This window comes from Stegodyphus dumicola, chromosome 7 (genome assembly GCF_044657685.1).
Source record: "Stegodyphus dumicola isolate Sdum_Otavi_A_Nest chromosome 7, ASM4465768v1".
NCBI lineage: Eukaryota > Metazoa > Arthropoda > Arachnida > Araneae > Eresidae > Stegodyphus > Stegodyphus dumicola.
In genome coordinates, this window is record NC_140774.1 from 183,694,458 (window position 1) to 183,713,267 (window position 18,810).

Here is an 18,810-nt window from a genome sequence, read left to right on the forward strand (position 1 = left end):
TGAAATCGTACTCTCATCATGGCGCGTTTTCGAAGTTATGATGAAGAAAATGCGACATTTAAGAAATTCACTTGATGCTGTTTCTTCGGGTGAAGAAACTCTTGATGAAGGTAGGGAGTTTTTCCGATAATGAAGAGGCGAAAGATGAAGCAATTTACAGTAAACAGAGTCTTCGCCTGAAATAGAATCTGTTTTAACCTTTTGAAGACGAGTGGCGATTATAGTGGCCATAGAGTCCTCTCTTTGAAAAGACGGGGTTGTCCACTTTAGTGGCCCTTTTCTCTTTTCCCCCTTTTCCAGGATGAAAAGTGGGGTGAAATGTCAAATTTGACGTCCCACTTATCTCTTTCAAAGGTCTTCCTTTTGCGACATAGGTCCACCAGCGGCCGAGCGGTAAAGTCGCTGAACACTGGTAGTTCAGTCCGAGGTTCGAATCCCGCAAACGGGTTGGCTGCATGGGTGTTTCCGTGGTTTTCCCCATGTGTAACGTGTATACGAGTCAGTTCCCCTTAGAAAGTCCTACATGAAGGCATCCCTCCCCTTAGGCAGATAGCCCTAGTGTGCTTTGCCATAATTAAATACACCAACACCAACACCTTTTGCGACATAGATGCACCCCTCTGAGAATCCATTAAAGTACGCACAAAAGTCTTTGTTGCAAATAGGAGGTGATTTTTTTAAAGGGGAAAAGCATTCGGTTCAAGATTCCCCGTCCTTTGGTAGCTTTTACTGCTATCAAAGCCCCGGCCTCAAAAGGTTAAAGGGCGATCTTTCTGATTCAAATGAAAGTGACTATTATACAGGAAAGAATAATATAACAAAATGAAGTGAAAGGAAATTCCGTGGAAATGTTAGAATTTTTGCTAAAAATATTATTTGTCGATGTCGTGGATGAAATGGCTACAACACATTCAACGGCTAAAAAATCAAGTCGTTGCCTACGGCTATTTTTTATTCCATGTTGAATGTTGCTGCAATAAATGCAAACATAATTTCGTTTTCAAAACAGAAACGAGCTACTGGGCATCCAACCCGACGCTCATTTCTAAAAACACTGCCATTTCAACTGACAGAAGATTATAATAAGATAAGAAGTCAACAAGCAATGCTCCTACAAATTCTAAAAGTAAACCTGGGCAACAATGACGCCGATACACCTCCTGCCAAGAACGTAAAGACGACATATAAAAGATATGCTGAATGCGGGGCCAAAGGAGACAGTAAAGCTAAGTTTGTCTGTGAAAAACATGTAAACATGGAACACATAGCATGTATTTGCCGAAAATGTGCAAATTAAAAGTAAAATTTTTAATATATGTTTAAAACTATGTTTTCTCTTCCATGTTTTTGTTCTTTTATATTTTGGGCAGATTTAATGGTACAACAGAGGAAGAAACCGCTTATGATGACCCGATCGTGTCCAAATGTTCCACATTCACATAAATGCTTCCATATTACGAATTTAAATATTTCACGAATATTGAAAAAGTCAAAAATAAACGCTTACACGAGATCTTCATATCTTTATCAAAATAATTTTTTCCGTTTTCTGTGAACTGCAGCCCTGTTGCAATTTTCAGAAACTCACAAGCGAGTACGATGGATATTAATAGCATATAAAAAAATTAAGATGTTTTGGGCACGTGTAAGAGTATTTTTACCCTTTTGTTGTCAGAACACCAAGCAAATGGAAAGAAAAGGCAAGGCAATGATAGCTTTCCTTTTAAAAATTGTAGGCGCTTTTTAATCGACCAGAGCGAATTCACTCGTAGTAAAAAATGTCTTGAAATTATTTCAGCACTTTGCGCTATTTGATGTGAGAGTTAGAGCCTTTTCAAACGAAAATGTGAAATAAGAAAATTCTGCAAACGATTCCGAGGAAACCCATTTATACGCCATTTTATTCTATATTTGATAGATTTTATTTTAACACATAAAACACGAAATGTCTTTCTTCATATATTTTCCAAGGATATATATATGCATACATACATTTATTTATTCCTATTTCTATCAAAGTAAATAAATATATCTAAAATGAACGCTGTTTTAGACATGAGTGTATATTTAACATGTCATGTATACATACATTTAACATGTCATGTTTACGGGAATTTCAATAGAGTGAAGGCAAGTCGAAAACATATAAGGTATTCATATGTTGTTTTTTGAATAACATGGGGGGGGGGTTGAGACATTGAACAGCATAAGGGGTTTGGAATGCCTTGCACAGGAATTTTCAAATGTTTTATTACTTCCCAGCACGAAGTAAAGAAAGTATTGTAATCGCAAAAATTTTCGGGTATAATTTTTCAACAAAATATCCATTTCAACCGCTCTCGAAAACATTTGAACGATGTGTTTATATCATATCTGCACGCACGAGCAGAATAAAGGACTGTTTTTGGCCTAAAAAAGTACTGTAAATTAGATTTAAAATGGTTTCAGAAGAAATTTTTTTTTTTCCGTACGTATATATGCATCTCGCATAACTCAGTAAGAACCAGTGGCCGCAGAACTTTGAAATTTTGTATATGAGACTGCCATAACATGTAGTTGTGCATCTCCCTTTTTCGTTGCAACTGGCTGCACCAATCGTATTATATATATATTCTCACTCTGTATCTCGATGGGTGATCTTAGTTTTTTATTCTTATATGTTGGTAAATTGTGCATTTTTCGCTTTAAAAGCTGTTGAATTATGTGCTTTCTATGTTCTGGTTAAGAAGTTTATGCCTCTAGTTAATCTGCAGGCAATAGTTGTAGAACTATCAACAATTTAAAAGCTTACGTGGCGAGTTAAGCCTAACGAACCTTCATTTCTTTACATTTAAAGCTGAGTATAACAGTGAATTTGTAGAGACATTAAGTATTTTTTAGAAGCAGGAGTCATGTAAAATGAGCTACGCTTTCGCCGGGAATTGAACCACGGACCTGTGGAATGCGCGCCAGGCCACTACACCACGAAGGCACTCTAAGAAGACGGAAGATTATTTCTTCCGTCTTCTTAGAGTGTATACTCCCACTTTTAAAGGGCGACTGGAGTTTTCTGGAATCCAGTCGCCAGATCCTGGGTATGGAGAATCAGCATCCACCACACGTTTTAGTTCGGGCGCAGCTATATAGATATTAGGTATTTTTTAGAAGCAGGAGTCATGAAAATGAGCACCGCCTTCGTCGGGAATCGAACCACAGACCTGTGGAATACGCACCCAACCAGACCACTTCACCGCGAATGCCTGACAAATGCCTTATAAATTAAGTAAGTTTCTGCACCTTCCTTGCCCTTTTGCCGAGTGAGAACAAAAGCTAACATTCATTCTTGTGAAAAGAAAAATCTGTCTTCTTTTCCGTTAGCCGAATTGCTTGTTTTTTGCATAGGAACTCTAATTTTAATTGTAAATTATTTAAACTCTTTTAACTTTTAATTGGAGAAGTCAAACCACACTTTGTTTGGTATTTTACGTTTTTCTGCATTTCATAATTTTTAATGAGGATGTTTTGAGTTATTGCCGCGAAGAGAGAACTGAATTTATTTAATATGAAATATATCTCTAATGAATTCGAGGAAATAACTTTCAAGGATATACATAAAAAAATGCTTATACCTTAGGAGGGCATGTAAGGAAGTCTTGTGTGCAAAGTAGATTTTTTTATTTAGAGAACGTCTTTTTTGCAGTAAAGAAATTCTTTTTATAATATTTTGTGAAACTTTAAATTGGTAGATTTATATTTAAGGTAATTGTTTAATGAAACAAAATTTATAGCATATTTTTCGAATACAATGAGTCTTATAGTGCAGGAGACAGCATGTTATTAGCATTTAATAATAACAGTGCAATATTTAAATAACGCGCTTTTGGTTTTGTACCATTTCCCATGAACAATTTATATGTGATTATTATTAATGAAGATAATTATGATCATCAATAATATATATATGGAAACATTACCGGGTGTTATGTATGTTGTTAATAATGAAAATATCTCCAATAACTTTTATGTATAATATTTATACTTAGGGTAACTGAAATAAAAATCTAGCTAAATTTAAAAACATGTAGGGGAACTGAAATATCATTCTCACAGGAGGTACAGGGAATGATTCCGCGTTCATGGATTGAGCAGGTATTTCATTTTCTTCTGCAGTTCCACAGGTAAAAAGCACGTCGGCGAATTCCACTTCTGTAAAGAGATGCCTAGCTCTCGATAAAGTACGGTCAATGGTGATTTACGCCAGCAGACTGCTTTTATGTAACGTTCAACAGCACCCTGAACTTCTCTGCATGCTATTCCGGGTTCAGTACCCTCCACCTGCTCTTTGATGTTTCATAGTAATTTTAAGTAAAACTGCATATAACACAGAAAAAAATTAGAAACGAAATAAAATAATTTAAAAAAAAAATCTGAAAGGTTTTAGATTTTAAATTACGTCCAAAAGGGCGTTTTTTTTTAACGTTTAGTGTGTTGCCTTTATTTATTAAATATCATGTTCTTTGCACTTAAACCATAAAATTCAGTTCAATAGCAATGTCACAAAATAATATTAAAATGAGCATATCTTTAGAATTTCCGATACACAATTCCGCTCCAGCTGGAGATAAAAAGGTTTTTTACCCCAGCGTAGAGTGTTGCCATTGCTCGCTTTTAAATCGTTGAATTTGTTACTCAAAAATTCGTTAAAGTTTTACAAAATATGAAATTGATAATAAAACAAATTCCAAATTTCAAATTTGGTCTTCCACATGCCCATATTCGTAGGTGGATTACATCATTCAAAATTCGATGGTTTTATGTACCGTTGTTTTATCACACTGCGAGAAATAGATGTACATTTATGCATATTTTGCATTATTTAATTTCTTAAATTTAATGTGAGATTCTAACATTTGGTGGCAACATTTTGAAAAGTGAAACGGACATTTATAAACGGAGAACGCAAAATCGCCAAACGAAAACAATAGTATGTCAGGGACAAAGCTCTTTTGGACTAAAAAAATCTGAAAGTTTTCAGATTTTGTATTACCCCCAAAGCGGCTTTTTGTAAAGTTTTGTGTGTTACCTTTACTTATTAAATATCATGGTACTGGCAATTAAACCATAAAATTCAATTCAGCGGAATATCACAAAATAATTTAAATAGAGCATAGCTTTAGAATTTCCGATACACAGTTTAGCGCGCTAAGAATAAGAATGTTTTTTTTCGTACAGTGGTGCCATTGTTTTTGAACTGATTGTTGCTCGCTTTGAAATCGTTAAGTTTGTTAATTAAAAAATTGGTTAATGTCCCACAAAATACAAAATGGATAATAAAACAAATTCTAAATTCGGGCTTCCAGATGCCCATATTCGGGTGGAGGATTACGTTATTCAAAATTTGCTGGCTCTTGACTGTTGTTTTATCACAATTAACACATGCATACATGCATTTATCCAGATTCTTCATTGTTTAATTTCTTTAAATATAATGCAGGGCTCTAAGATTTGGTGGCAACAATTTGAAAGTTGATTCGATGCAAAATGCCAAAACGAAATTAATAGCCCTTCTGGGTTAATCGAAATTAATTACAAGTCCGCTTTTTTGGTGTTGGTGTTGCAAATAACTTTTTATTAAAATAATAAATTATTTTAATGAAAAATATCTTTATTTACATTATGGTTCATAGCCGTTGCTTTGTGATTAATTTTTATATGGTTTTTGAGACGAACATGCGTGACTTGACTATTCCTAAACAATTTTCTAACCATTATACAGCTTCTATTCTTATACAGAATTCTCTATAAACATTAAAATCCCCAAACATTGAACCTACTGGTGTATTTATAACGCCAGATATTTTCTGCAAAAATCAGGTGTAGTTATTTTCCTTGCAAGTAGAATGTACATGCAGTGAAACATAATTTACAGGTTGCCTTTTTACTCGGTTTCAGACCATCCTTAAAATCATTTAATTTAGAACTCGAAGGTATACATTTTAAATGAATTACGCTCTTTCATTTTGTCTTGTAAATTTAAATGAGACGTGATTTTTTTCTCAAAAATTTTACATTTTGTTTGTTTTTTCTATTATAAACATAAGCATTAGTTCTTGAAAAAAATTTCGGTGACAAGCTTCTTATAGTTTGGGGCTGCGAAGGAGTTTTTGGAAATATAGTATATTTGATCTGACGTGTTCCAGTTTCTCACTGGATTAAGCCATATAGTTTTCCCACTTTTTATCGTAATGGAACTGTTCCAGTTACGCTATAGAATTTTAAAAAAATTGCTGTATCAAATTCCATATCAATATGCTGCTCACTGGAATATTCACAAAGCCTACAGACCGTTTCTTCTACTGTTTGCTCTGATTGGTTTAAACGGGAACGTAGGGTTACAGAATCTTGTGCTTGGCGACTTTTGCTTCATCGCCTTTGCTATTTGCATATGAGCGAGGTGTGCCGAAAGCGTACAACGGATAAACCGCAGCTCGACAGTACGGAGCACTGAGGAAGTTCTCGAGTTCTATCCCCGATCGTGTTTTCTACAAACTCTATCCTGCTCGGACTAATTTTTATTTTTATCCTCACTTTATTGAATGACTTTTGTCATAATTGGTCCTTCCGCCCTCGGGTGCGGTGTTGAAATTTAACACCGTTATTTTCTTTATTTCTGTTAATGCTAATTTTCCTTATTTTTATTTACAGGTTTGTACTCTTTGTAGTAGGTACCAGTAGCAAGATTACGATCCAAGATCCCGAAAAGCGTTACAATAGAAATAGCGCATAATGGATTAAAATGTAATTTTAGTTATACTTACTTATAATTTCAGTAAAAAGAATAGTATACGATACCCTTAAATGCTTATTGAATGTTTTCATTTGGTTTATTTTTAACCGTTTAAATACATTCTTTAACCAAATAGAAATAATTTATTAATAAGATTAGTAGGTTATTTAAAATATATTCCACACAATTCCCCCTTAAAGGGACTCGTACACCTTAAACCCCTCACGATCTTCGAATATGTGACTTTTGCAAGAATTAGGATATTTTATTTATTTTAAAAGCAATTACTTCCAACTTTTAACAGCTGACTACACAATATAGCTGCTTTGGAAAGTAGTAACCAGAAAGTTTGTGTTGCCACAAATATTTTTGTAATTTAATCCTCTTTGTGACAAAATATTTCGCCATGTTTCCACCTTGCGCGCATGATATTTTAAAAATGGCTAATGGTACATACTTGAAATTGGATGGAATTCTTTATATGGGCACTATTTTCTAATTGAATCAACAATCTGATGAATATTTTAATATTGAAAAATTTTATGGGCGAAAACATTACAAATTTTGTTAATAAAATACATTTTATAAACTCAACTCAAAATAAAATATAAAATTTAACATGAAATTTTTAGAATTTTAGGTTCACAGTAGTTTCCAAATGTTATAAAAGCTATATATTAAATATGGAATTAAATTATGAAACAGAATGTTTTAAACTGTGCGCGCAAGTTGGAAACATGACGAAAAATCTTGTCACAAAGCGGATTAAATTATAAAAATATTTGTGGCAACATAAACTTTCTGATAACTATTTCAGAATGTAGCCATATTATGTAGTCAGCTGTAAAAAGTTGCTAGTAATTGCTTTTAAAATAAATAAGTTATTCCAATTCTTGCAACAGTCACCTATTCGAACATCTTATGGGTCTTAAGGTGTATGAGTCCCCTTAACGTTCATTCATAAAATCAAAAATTGTCCAATGAAATGAAAGCTATTTCTCCTCGATTCACTCAAAGCTCGCAAGGTTTGTTTGGCAATTATTACCAAGCCTACAAGGCGATAACTCGGCATTCCAAATATGACCACTAAGCAGATGTTTTATCCAATGAGAACAGACCACAGAAGAGAAGGTCTGTTGGCTTTGTGAATATGCTGCTCGCTGGACTGTCAGCGAAACAATCATTTTGATAGATATCTGGAGATGCGATATCATCGAAAAAAAATTAAATGTAACCGTACGAAATACGGAAATTTGTAAACAAGTACAAACAAGGTTATCTGATGCTGCGTATTCCAGAAATACTGTTCAAATTAAAACTAAAGACGCGCATATCGGGTTTAACTCTTTCGCATTGAAGTCGCCCCAAACGCCCGAGCATTCAGACATCGGCTGGACGCCCGAAACGCCTGAATAATTTTCTACCCAGTGCTTTCCCCCATCACGTTACTGCATTACTCATTGCTTTCAGGTGTTGTTAAATCACATGCCAATCAATCATTCTTTGGAAGCTACTAAATGTAGCTTCCTTGTTTCCTTTGTTCCTTCCTTTCCTTTATTTACTGTCAGTGTTTAGCTTTTGATGCCCGAAGTTGCAATCCCGTCCCAAGGGGGAACTTCACACAGTGTCAAAGCGTCGAATAAAGAAATTCTCGCTTTACTTAAGTAAGGCTATTGTTAGCGCTGTAGTATTCAACTTGTCATGGGGGAAGGAAAAGCATTGCAGGAGAAATTCTTAGATACGGACGTTTTCGATGTTTGGGGAATTGAGATTTTGCCCTCTCTCGATGCGAAAGAGTTGACCCGACGAGGCGAATCGACACCTTTTGAATATTTTCTATTTAAGAATTTTCATCTACTTTTTATAAATATTATTAAATGGTTTTGTAAGACAAAATGAATTTAAGCTGCAAAAAATTGCCAATATTTTTTTTAATTTAAATTTTTGGAAGAAATGATTAAAAATTAAAATGTCTTTCTTCTCTTACAATTTTCAATGTTTTTCCTCCAATTTTTTCTTATTGCATTTATTAGTAACCTTAAGGATCGATTTTCAAATTAATGAATTGGTTTTTGAGAAAAATTAATAACATGTTTTTTTATGTGAAAACTTTGAAACAAATATGATCTCATTGAGTTTTTGAGTTAATTCGCTAGATAGTTCAGAATAAGGGATGTCAAATAGAACATTTAAAACACAAGAATTTTATGTAATTTATTTTTGTGGATACAATATACATCGCCTAAAAAATGTGTGAACAGCCTCAGTATTCATTTTTTCAAAAAGCAATGTTTGAAATTTTAACAGCCGCAAAACATTTTATTTAAAAGCGTTCAGCAACATAGGTGATTTCCTTTCTTCTTTTAACCATTTGATCTTGTACAAAAATTGCATTTTAAATTAATTAAGATGTATTTTCATAAATTAAAGAGTTAAAAGCTCTACGATGGCGTTCTATAGCAACAGTAAACAAAGTCAAAAAAAAATATAAGCAAACGTAAGAAATCTGCCAATCCGTTTGTTCGTTTCGCGTTTGTGATATCATTGTTCGCAGTGGTTTATGACATCATTGCTCGCAGTGCCCACAGATCTCTTTAATACGCGCCAAGTGTGCTGACCACTACACCACGAAAGCATACTAAAAAGGCTGAGGAAATACTTTAATTCCCCCTTTTACAGGACAACTGGGGTTTAGGAGACCCAGTTGACAAATCCTGGTGGTGAAGAACCATCATTCACTACTTTTTAGTTTAGTCTCACTGTAGAGATATTAGGTAATTTTTGGAAGCAGGATACATGCAAAATGAGCAACACTTCCGCCGGGACTCGAACCACAGATCTCTTGAATATGCGCCGAGTGTGCTGACCACTACACCACGAAAGCACGCTAGGAAGGTGGGAGGTATACCTCATAATACGTTTAGCGTTAATCTGTGGATATAAGATGTGTTTGGTTGAAAACATTTCAGTACCTTGAATAGAATGTAATAGTGTGTACCTCAGGATGCATATTCTGACCAGTACTGTGCACACTATTAATACCAGTACTCTACAGAGATAGATTTAGGTGCTAGGTATAATTGAAATTATGAAAATATAAAAAGCTATGAAGTGATACTGAAATGAAATTTGTGCTCTAAGTAAATTGAAATCTTCTGAAAAAAATATATGCTTATCATATATCCTTTCTAGTTTCAGCTGCTACGAAATTACGCACATAGAGCGTGCATTAAAATGATAGATTTTTTTTCTGAAAACATTTTTTTTTATTCCCTTCGGTACAAAAGAACACTCAGAAGTTTGACTACATTCATTTTATAAAAAAACGACTAATATATTCTTTCCAAGTCTGAAACTAAGAAAGCATTCACTTTTAAACGGTTTTATAAATTCTGCTTTTCGTCTTCATATATATTTCATATTTGAATGATGCAGCATATGTAACAAGTGTATTCGGAAAATGTATGATCTAAAACATACAAACAATCTAACATTTTTTTTCTAGTTTAAAAGCCAAAGGATATGTATGCCATAAGTTTTGTTGCTCATCTGCATTTTACTTTTCCAGTGAATAACTATGCATTATTCAGAATGTATTTCGAATCCGAGTGCTTTTCGAATTTGAAGAAAGACGAGAAAGATTATCCAAAGAACAACAAGAGTGATATAAAAATGTACTGAAAGTGCTCAGAGTTTTAAAAGAAATTCTTGCACATGCTTAAAACAACATTTTTTCCACATTTCTATAAATAGTCTAGACTCATAAACAATACATCAGTGTATTCCTTTAAACGTCTTAAAAGTAGCGTAAAGCACTATTTTATACAAACAAATATCTAAATGCTGCAAAATATTTCTTTTGAGTCAGAATGGTTTTATTTTGGAACTCACTGGTGAATTTCCGCATCGATCATATAAGCTCCTTAGCTGATCGAGTTGGCTGCATGTGACTTCGTTGTTTTCTACTTCCTTGTACGAAGTAAAAAGTAAGGATTGTAATCGCGAAAAGTTTCAGGCAACATATTTCAAAGAAAATATCCATTTTAACCGCTATTTAATGCAATTTAACAATGTTTTTGCGTGATATCTGTACGTAAGGACATAATAAAAGACTCTTTTCCTCCAAAAAAGTTATAAAACTGCTTTAAAATTAATTCTGAAGAGAATTTTTCGTGGCGTCTGTACGAACGCATACGTACGTACGTATCTTGCATAACTCAAAAACGAGTAGCCTCAGAATGTTGAAATTTTGTATATAGGACTGCTATAACATGTAGATGTGCACCTCGTGTTTTGGTTGCAATCGGCCGCACCAAACGTATATAAATATATTTATATATATATCCACTCTGTTACCCGACTCAGTGATCTCAGTTTCTTTTTACTCTTATATGTTTGTAAATTGTACATTTTTTGCCTTAAAAATGATTGAATTATGTTGTTTTTAGCTTCCGGTTAAAGGTTTTATGCCTTTCGTAATTCTGGAAGATATATTTGTACAATTATCGACAATTTAAAAGCTCTTTAAGTGCGGTTAAGTTTTAAATAAAATGGCGGACATATTTGTTTACATTTGAAACAGCAGAATTGTAGATTTGTTGCCAATCTACAGAGACTAAGCTTCGCAACACAAAAATAACGCCTTCATTTATTATTGCGAATTAAATCATGCTTAATCCTTTCTGGAATTTTTTCGAGGAAATAAGTGCTTAAGATTCACTTCGTAATTTTTAATGCAGATATTTTGAGTTTTTATGTATTTTTGCCTTGTCGCGAAGTGAGAACTAAATTAATTGAATGAGAAATACTAAATCGTCTGTGAAAAACTATTTCTATTCTGTTTTGTTTGCTTAATTTCTTTCATGCATCGTTTTAGCTTTATTAAAGTATTTGAATAGAACATGTGTCAACGATAATTCTTCAAATGATCTAAATTTTGTACATTCAGAGTGTAAACAAATATAGTGAATTTTAAAGAATGCATTTATACTATTGTGGTTTATACGCTGTCGACGAAGTAGATTTAATTGAATCCTATCAATTTAAATGAAATTCAAGAAAAAAATGCGTATAATTTAATATTCCGTACAAGGAAGTCATGTGGTGTATGCATCAGATTTTTTATATGTGTTAAGTGAATGTGTGTGACCTTAGTGACCTTAGATACTGTTTTGAGAGAAGCTGATAGAAGCGATATATCCTGAGACAAGTAGTTCTAGAGTATTTTGCCTAAGCTTCTAGTGCCTCCTTAGGTTTTTAAAAATATATATTTACAATCCAAATGTGGATTCGCCGAATTCGAACACGTATCATCCTATTGCTAGGTGGATGGGCAACTATTCACTCCTTTGAAATAACTCAAGTGGAAATGTTTTAATTCTTCACACGCTTTCCCAGTTCTGAGGAGAGACGCGATACACAGATGACCAAATCTAAGTTGCGATTAATTTTCATCTGTCACGTTTATGGATAGAGCTTTGCTGCAAAGATCTTAGGATTGTACTTCCTCGTGCGAAGTAAAAGAAGTACTGTAATGGCGAAAAAATTCAGACATCCTATTTTAACGAAAATATCCATTTAGACAGCTCTCGAATCTGTTTGAATGCGTAATATCTGTAGTTACGGACAGAATAAAAGATTCTTTTTTCGAAAACGGATTGTAAAATGGATTTAAAATAGGTTCAAAACAGATGAACTTTGATGAAGATTTCCTTGATGTTCATACGTACGTTTATATCTGGTGTAACTCAAAAACGAGTAGCCTCAGAAAGTTGCAATTTTGCATTTGGGGTTACTATAACCTGCTGTGTTGTACCTCAAGTTTTGATTGCAATCGCCTGCACCAAACATCCAAACGTATGTATGTATATATATTTATATATAGATAGATATAGATATATGTGATTTGAAATTTGAAATTTGTTTTAGTATCTCTTCCGTATTTTAATAAACTTTAACGAATTTTTGATTAACAAACTCAATGATTTCAAAGCGAGTAATGGCAACACTGAACGAAAAAAAAGTATCTCCGGCGCGCGAAACTGTCTATCAGAAATTCTAAAAATATGCGTTTTTTTAAATATTTTGTGATATTGCTATTGAACTGAATTTTTTGGTTTAAGTGGAAAGAATATGATATTTAATAAATAAAGGTAACACGTAAAACGTTAAAAACGTCCCTCTGGGCGTAATATAAAATTCGAAAGCTATTAGATCTTTGTTTTATTGTTTTTTTTGGCATCATCTGCTTCTGATTATTTTAATTTCTTTTGACCGTATTATGTTGCTTAAATCTTTAAGAAATACTAAATATTAATGCGTGCTACTTTATCTCCTGGATTAATACGTTTGAGATGTTTAAATTTTAATTGAAAGTCATAACAATATAAATAACTTTGATGTAAATTAGTTGTGATTATTTGTTATCCTGTCATCTACGTTCTTGCTAACCATGGTTGTAATCTTCATGTATAACTTTATTTTCTAGAACACAAAATAATGGTTAAATTGGTATGAATTAGTTTAAGTTAATAAGGTATTTTGAAAGATTTCAAGAACCACTATAAACAAATGGTAGCCCGACTATAAAACAATTTGGTAAGGTAAACGAAATATAAAATGAGGCAAAGTTATTTATATAACAGTAACATTAACTGTAAAATATGCATCAAGCTTCAATATTAAATACATAAACTTACACGCATAATTTTTTTGCTGGATGTTTTAAATAATATTAACAATTAATATTAAATAGTAAATAAATATTTTCTAGTGAATTAGATTAGTGATTTTAAATCTAGGTTGCACATAACCACAGGATAACAGCAGCACACACTATTTAAGCATGTTGCAGGTTTCTTCTTTTATTCGAAATCCAGTTATCTGGATCACTTATTCTGCTTCCAAACTAAGAAAAATTCAGAGTATTATTCATTTAGCTACCTTTTCATTAGTACCAGGGGTGCTATTAATCTCAAAAGTCACTTTTTGACCTTGTCACTTTTATGTCCGAATCACTTTTCAAATTGTTGCCACAAAATATGATCGTGACGTATTATTTGAAGAAAAAATAAATAATGAAGAATGTATATATGTATGTTCTTGACATTGCGGAACAACGGCGATGCTTAGAACTACTGAATTTTGGAAGCATACGTAGTTCTCCAATCGAACAGTAAAACCCCGAAGATCGAGTTTTGAATTTCGAATTCGTTTTTGATTAATTTGGATTTAAAACATTTTCAAATCATCGAGTTTGCAAACTCGATGATTTGAAAGCTAGAAATGGCAACATATTTTAAAATAAAAAATGTCCATCTGCAGCTCTGCAGACAGTTTTCATTCAACAAAATATAAGTTATTTTATCTTTCAATTTTAACCTTTTGAGGCCGGGAATTCGGTAGCAGTAAAAGCTAACCAAAGGACGGGGAATCTTGAACCGAATGCCTTCCCCCCTTTAAGAAATCACCTCCTATTTGCAACAAAGATTCTTGTGGGTAGTTTAATGGATTCTCAGAGGGGTGCATCTATGTTGAAAAAGGAAGACCTTTGAAAGAGATAAGTGGTTAAAACCACAGGGACGTCAAATTTGACATTTTACCCCATTTTTCAGCCGGGAAAATGGGGGAAAAAGACTTGGCCACTAAAGTGGACGTCCCCGTCTTTTCAAAGAGAGGACTCTATGGCCACTATAATGGCTATCCCGTCTTTAAAAGGTTAAACTACAAATTCGGTATTTGGAAACAATGTGTTGCCGCTGCCACAAATAGAATATTTACTAACTCTCCCCGCGAGTGTCTTATCATTCAATAAAGAGTAAGATATTTAACATTTAATTTTAATCTTCCTATTTCTGAGCAGCAAATCAAGTGACTTGAAATGCAATAAATTCTTAAAAATTCTATAAAAATTTTTCCTACTTTTTAGTCTGATTTATTTAAATAAAAATGCATTTCAGAAGTGAGTTGTCTAATTCAAAATATAAATACTTTTATTAATGACAAATAATAATGATAAGCATAATAAAAGTCATAATAAGCATTTTTCGTTTTTCTGATAACTCTTTTAGGCTGCTCGTGCGGCTATTTTCCAAAGAAACAATACAGCTAATATAAAAAAAATATGTAGCAACCCCTAATACTCTTTCGAGAGTTCTAATATTATTGCGTTTTTAAACATTTTGTGATTTCACTCTTGAATTTTGTGAGGCATTGATGAGATGAATGTGATGCTTAATAATAAAGCTAAAGTGACATTAACACCAAGTCAGGCAACATTACCTGGCTGCTTATAGAGCGCCTTAACATGATACAGAGGCTTTCCTCGGTTGACTGTGCCGGTGGGGCGGCAACCCACCGAACAGCCCGCAGGGACTTCTCATGTTCATCGCCACAATCCATCACACTGAGGGCTGCGCGAAGAGCCGCTCCCCCCGGCACAGCGCTTAAATCTACATGAGAGCGTCCCCACAGCGAAGGCAACGGACACGACAGCACCAGAACGGTCCTTGCCAAGCCCGTGCCTACCATAGGATGGACCTATGGTCCTAGTCCTGTGAAGTCTGATTATTTACCCAACAAATCGAAGCTGGCAGTACACAAGTCCAGCCAGTGGTCTGGGAGAACCCCGGGTCTCCTGTCATAAATGGTCGGTTCAGGAAATTCCCACCACTCGATCCCCTGGGAAGCTAAAATAACAACAACAACAACAAAAAAAGGTTTAACAGAAGTGAGTCCAAGAGCAGACTGGTAACCAGCAATTCTCAGCGAAAGCATAAAAATCCTTAACAAAATTTCTGGTGCTCAGACAAATCTGAAACCTTTTAGATTTTCTTCCCCTTTTTTTCCCTAGTTAAAATTAAAATTTAAGTAAGAAACGTAACATACCAATCATTGTTATATAGGCCATCAATAAATAAATCAGAAATTGAGAAATTCCTTGCACCAACCAAAATACCACTAGCGATGTTTTTCCACTTCGGAAGAAATCTAAGGTAATAAGGTCCAAAAGTGTGGAATCTCTCCTGGTGCTGCTATTGTGGCTGAATTTAGACTATTGACCGAGCATGACTGGTGCTCATTAATTTCGTTTTAATCTCACTGCCTCACTGCCCTGCTTTGTGGGATTCTGGGCAAGTCATGGATTATGCTTATTTGGTCATGTGCTCTGCACTTAGGTGTTTGGACTGTATTGTAAAGAAGTATTGGACAAATCGTTGCCTAATGACCCGAGTTTAGATTATTGACCGAGCATGACTGGTGCTCATTAATTTCGTTTTAATCGCACTGCCTCACTGCCCTGCCTTGTGGGATTCTGGGCAAGTCATGGACTATGCTCATTTGGACGTGTGCTCTGCACTAAGTCATGGACTATGCTCCTCTGGACGTGTGCTCTGCACTTAGGTGTTTGGACTGTATTGTAAAGAAGTATTGGACAGCTCGTTGCCTAATGACCTGAGTTTAGACTATTGACCGAGCATGACTGGTACTCATTTGTTTCGTTTTAATCTCATTGCTTCATTGCCCTGCTTAGTGGGATTCTGGGCGAGTCATGGACTGTACTCATCTGGACGTGTGTTCTTAACTTAGGTGTTTCGACTGTATTGTAAAGAAGTATTGGACAACTCGTTGCCTAATGACCTGAGTTTAGACTATTGACCGAGCATGACTTAATCTCACTGCCTTGTGGGATTCTGGGCAAGTCATGGACTATGCTCATTTGGACGTGTACTCTGCACTTAGGTGTTTGGACTGTATTGTAAAGAAGTATTGGACAGCTCGTTGCCTAATGACCTGAGTTTAGAGTATTGACCGAGCATGACTGGTACTCATTTGTTTCGTTTTAATCTCACTGCCTCATTGCCCTGCTTTGTGGGATTCTGGGCGAGACATGGACTGTACTTATCTGGACGTGTGTTCTGCACTTAGGTGTTTGGACTGTATTGTAAAGAAGTATTGGACAAATCGTTGCCTAATTACCTGAGTTTAGACTATTGACTGAGCATGACTGGTACTCATTTCTTTCGTTTTAATCTCACTGCCTCACTGTCCTGCTTTGTGGGGTTCTGGGCAGATCATGGACTATACTCATCTGGACGTGTGCTCTGCACTTAGGCGTTTGGACTGTATTGTAAAAAAGTACTGGACAGCTCGTTGCCGAATGACCTGATGGTCAATGGCCGGGCATTTGATAAATAAGAAATAGGTCATCAATATAATAATGACAAATACCAGTCCACTAGTAGATAAGCAGATCAGATAGCCGAATACCGGTCATTTGACCTAGATTCAAATTCCCCGAAGAAATTTAGAATACGAATGATAGAATGTCCCTGATTTTCTTGTTTGTAATGTGAATTTGAAGGAATCTCCCCTTTTAAACTGTTAGACAGATAATCCTAAGATCCTTTGCCATAATGTAGAGAGCCCAATCAATCTGCTAAGTATTTATCTATAATCAATAACTCAAAAAGGACATTAATCCCGAATGGGTTATTAGTCTCCAAACTGCAATTTGCGTCGAAACAGTTACATGTGTTGTATCATTTTTCAGATTGCTGCCACCAAATATTACCGCCCTGCATTATATTTAAAGAAATTAAATAAGGAAGAATCTGCATGAATGTATATATGCGTCTTGTATTGTGAAAAAACAACGGTACCCAGAACCATCAAATTTTGAATAACATAGTCCACCACCCGAATACTTCAAAGTCCCGAATTTTGAATTTCGAATATGTTTTATCATATATTTAATATTTTATAAAAGTTTAACGAATTTTTTATTAATATACTTAACGATATCAAAGCGGGCAGTGGCAGCACTATACGGAATAAAACATTTTTATCTCCAGAGTACGAGATTGTCTATCGGGAATTCTAAAGATATGCTGTTTTTGAATATTTTGTAATTTGGCTTTTGATTGGAATTTTATGTGGCGTAATAAATAAAATAAACACACAAGTTGTTAACAATAAACGGACAATAAAATGTTTTGTAAAGCCATCTAATAAGCAAACTGCACATTGATATGACAAACTGAAAAATGACTGAAGAAAAAAAAAAAGACAAAATATATGAGAATATTTCACAGTGCAATCGAGATTGTTCAATTGCGTATGACGGAAGTGCGAAGAAAATGAAACGTAATAATAAAGCTAAAAAGACAAAAAAAAAAAAATGGGTTAGTAAAAATTAGTATAACAACAAACTGTGAGCTCAGCAAGAACTTAGAAATCCTTAACAAACCCTTTTAGGCGACCTTTAAAATCTAAAACCTTTGAGATTTTTTTTGTTATTTTATTTTCATTATTTATTTGTTTATTATATATGTGATTTTTAATTGAGAATGAAAATGTATAGTGTTGTGTTACATGCAGTCCACATACATTATTACTGACAGTTTTGTAATACTTTACATTTTATTATTATCCTCAGTTTTAATACCTAGATACAGCACTCATATCTGCGTAACAAGAACTGTAAAACCCGTATGCATTTTATTCATATAAAGGGTACTTTTTATTTGATACCCTGAGTATGCACCTGAAAATACTGAATTAAAGCATAGGCATAGATTTAATATTCAGAGCCTGGGAATATTGACTATGTTAGTAAAGTTTAAATCTTATACATTTCAGAAAGGTTAGAAAGGATAAACATTTAAAACTTTAAGAAAGTAGAATAGAGCTCTTTAGGAAGAAAATACATTCTCATGATAGATGACGCTGACGGATTGAAAACCATGACCATGTTACCTGATCTGCAAAGGAGATTTCGATGAAAATGTAGATTTAAGTTCTTTACTCTATTTAAATACTTCTGTAAAAAAAAGATTCAACTGAATAGTATATGCGCAATTTTTACATCGATCATTTACAGAAGGTATTAAAATTTCAAAAGCTGAAAAATGTACTATATAAAATATTCGCATTTTATGTGCAACATTTGGTGAGTGTTGATACAAAAATTTGTATTTTTTGAAGCAGTTTCAATAATAAGTGTTTATTAGGGATAAGTTCAATTTCTTCATTTTTAAATTCAT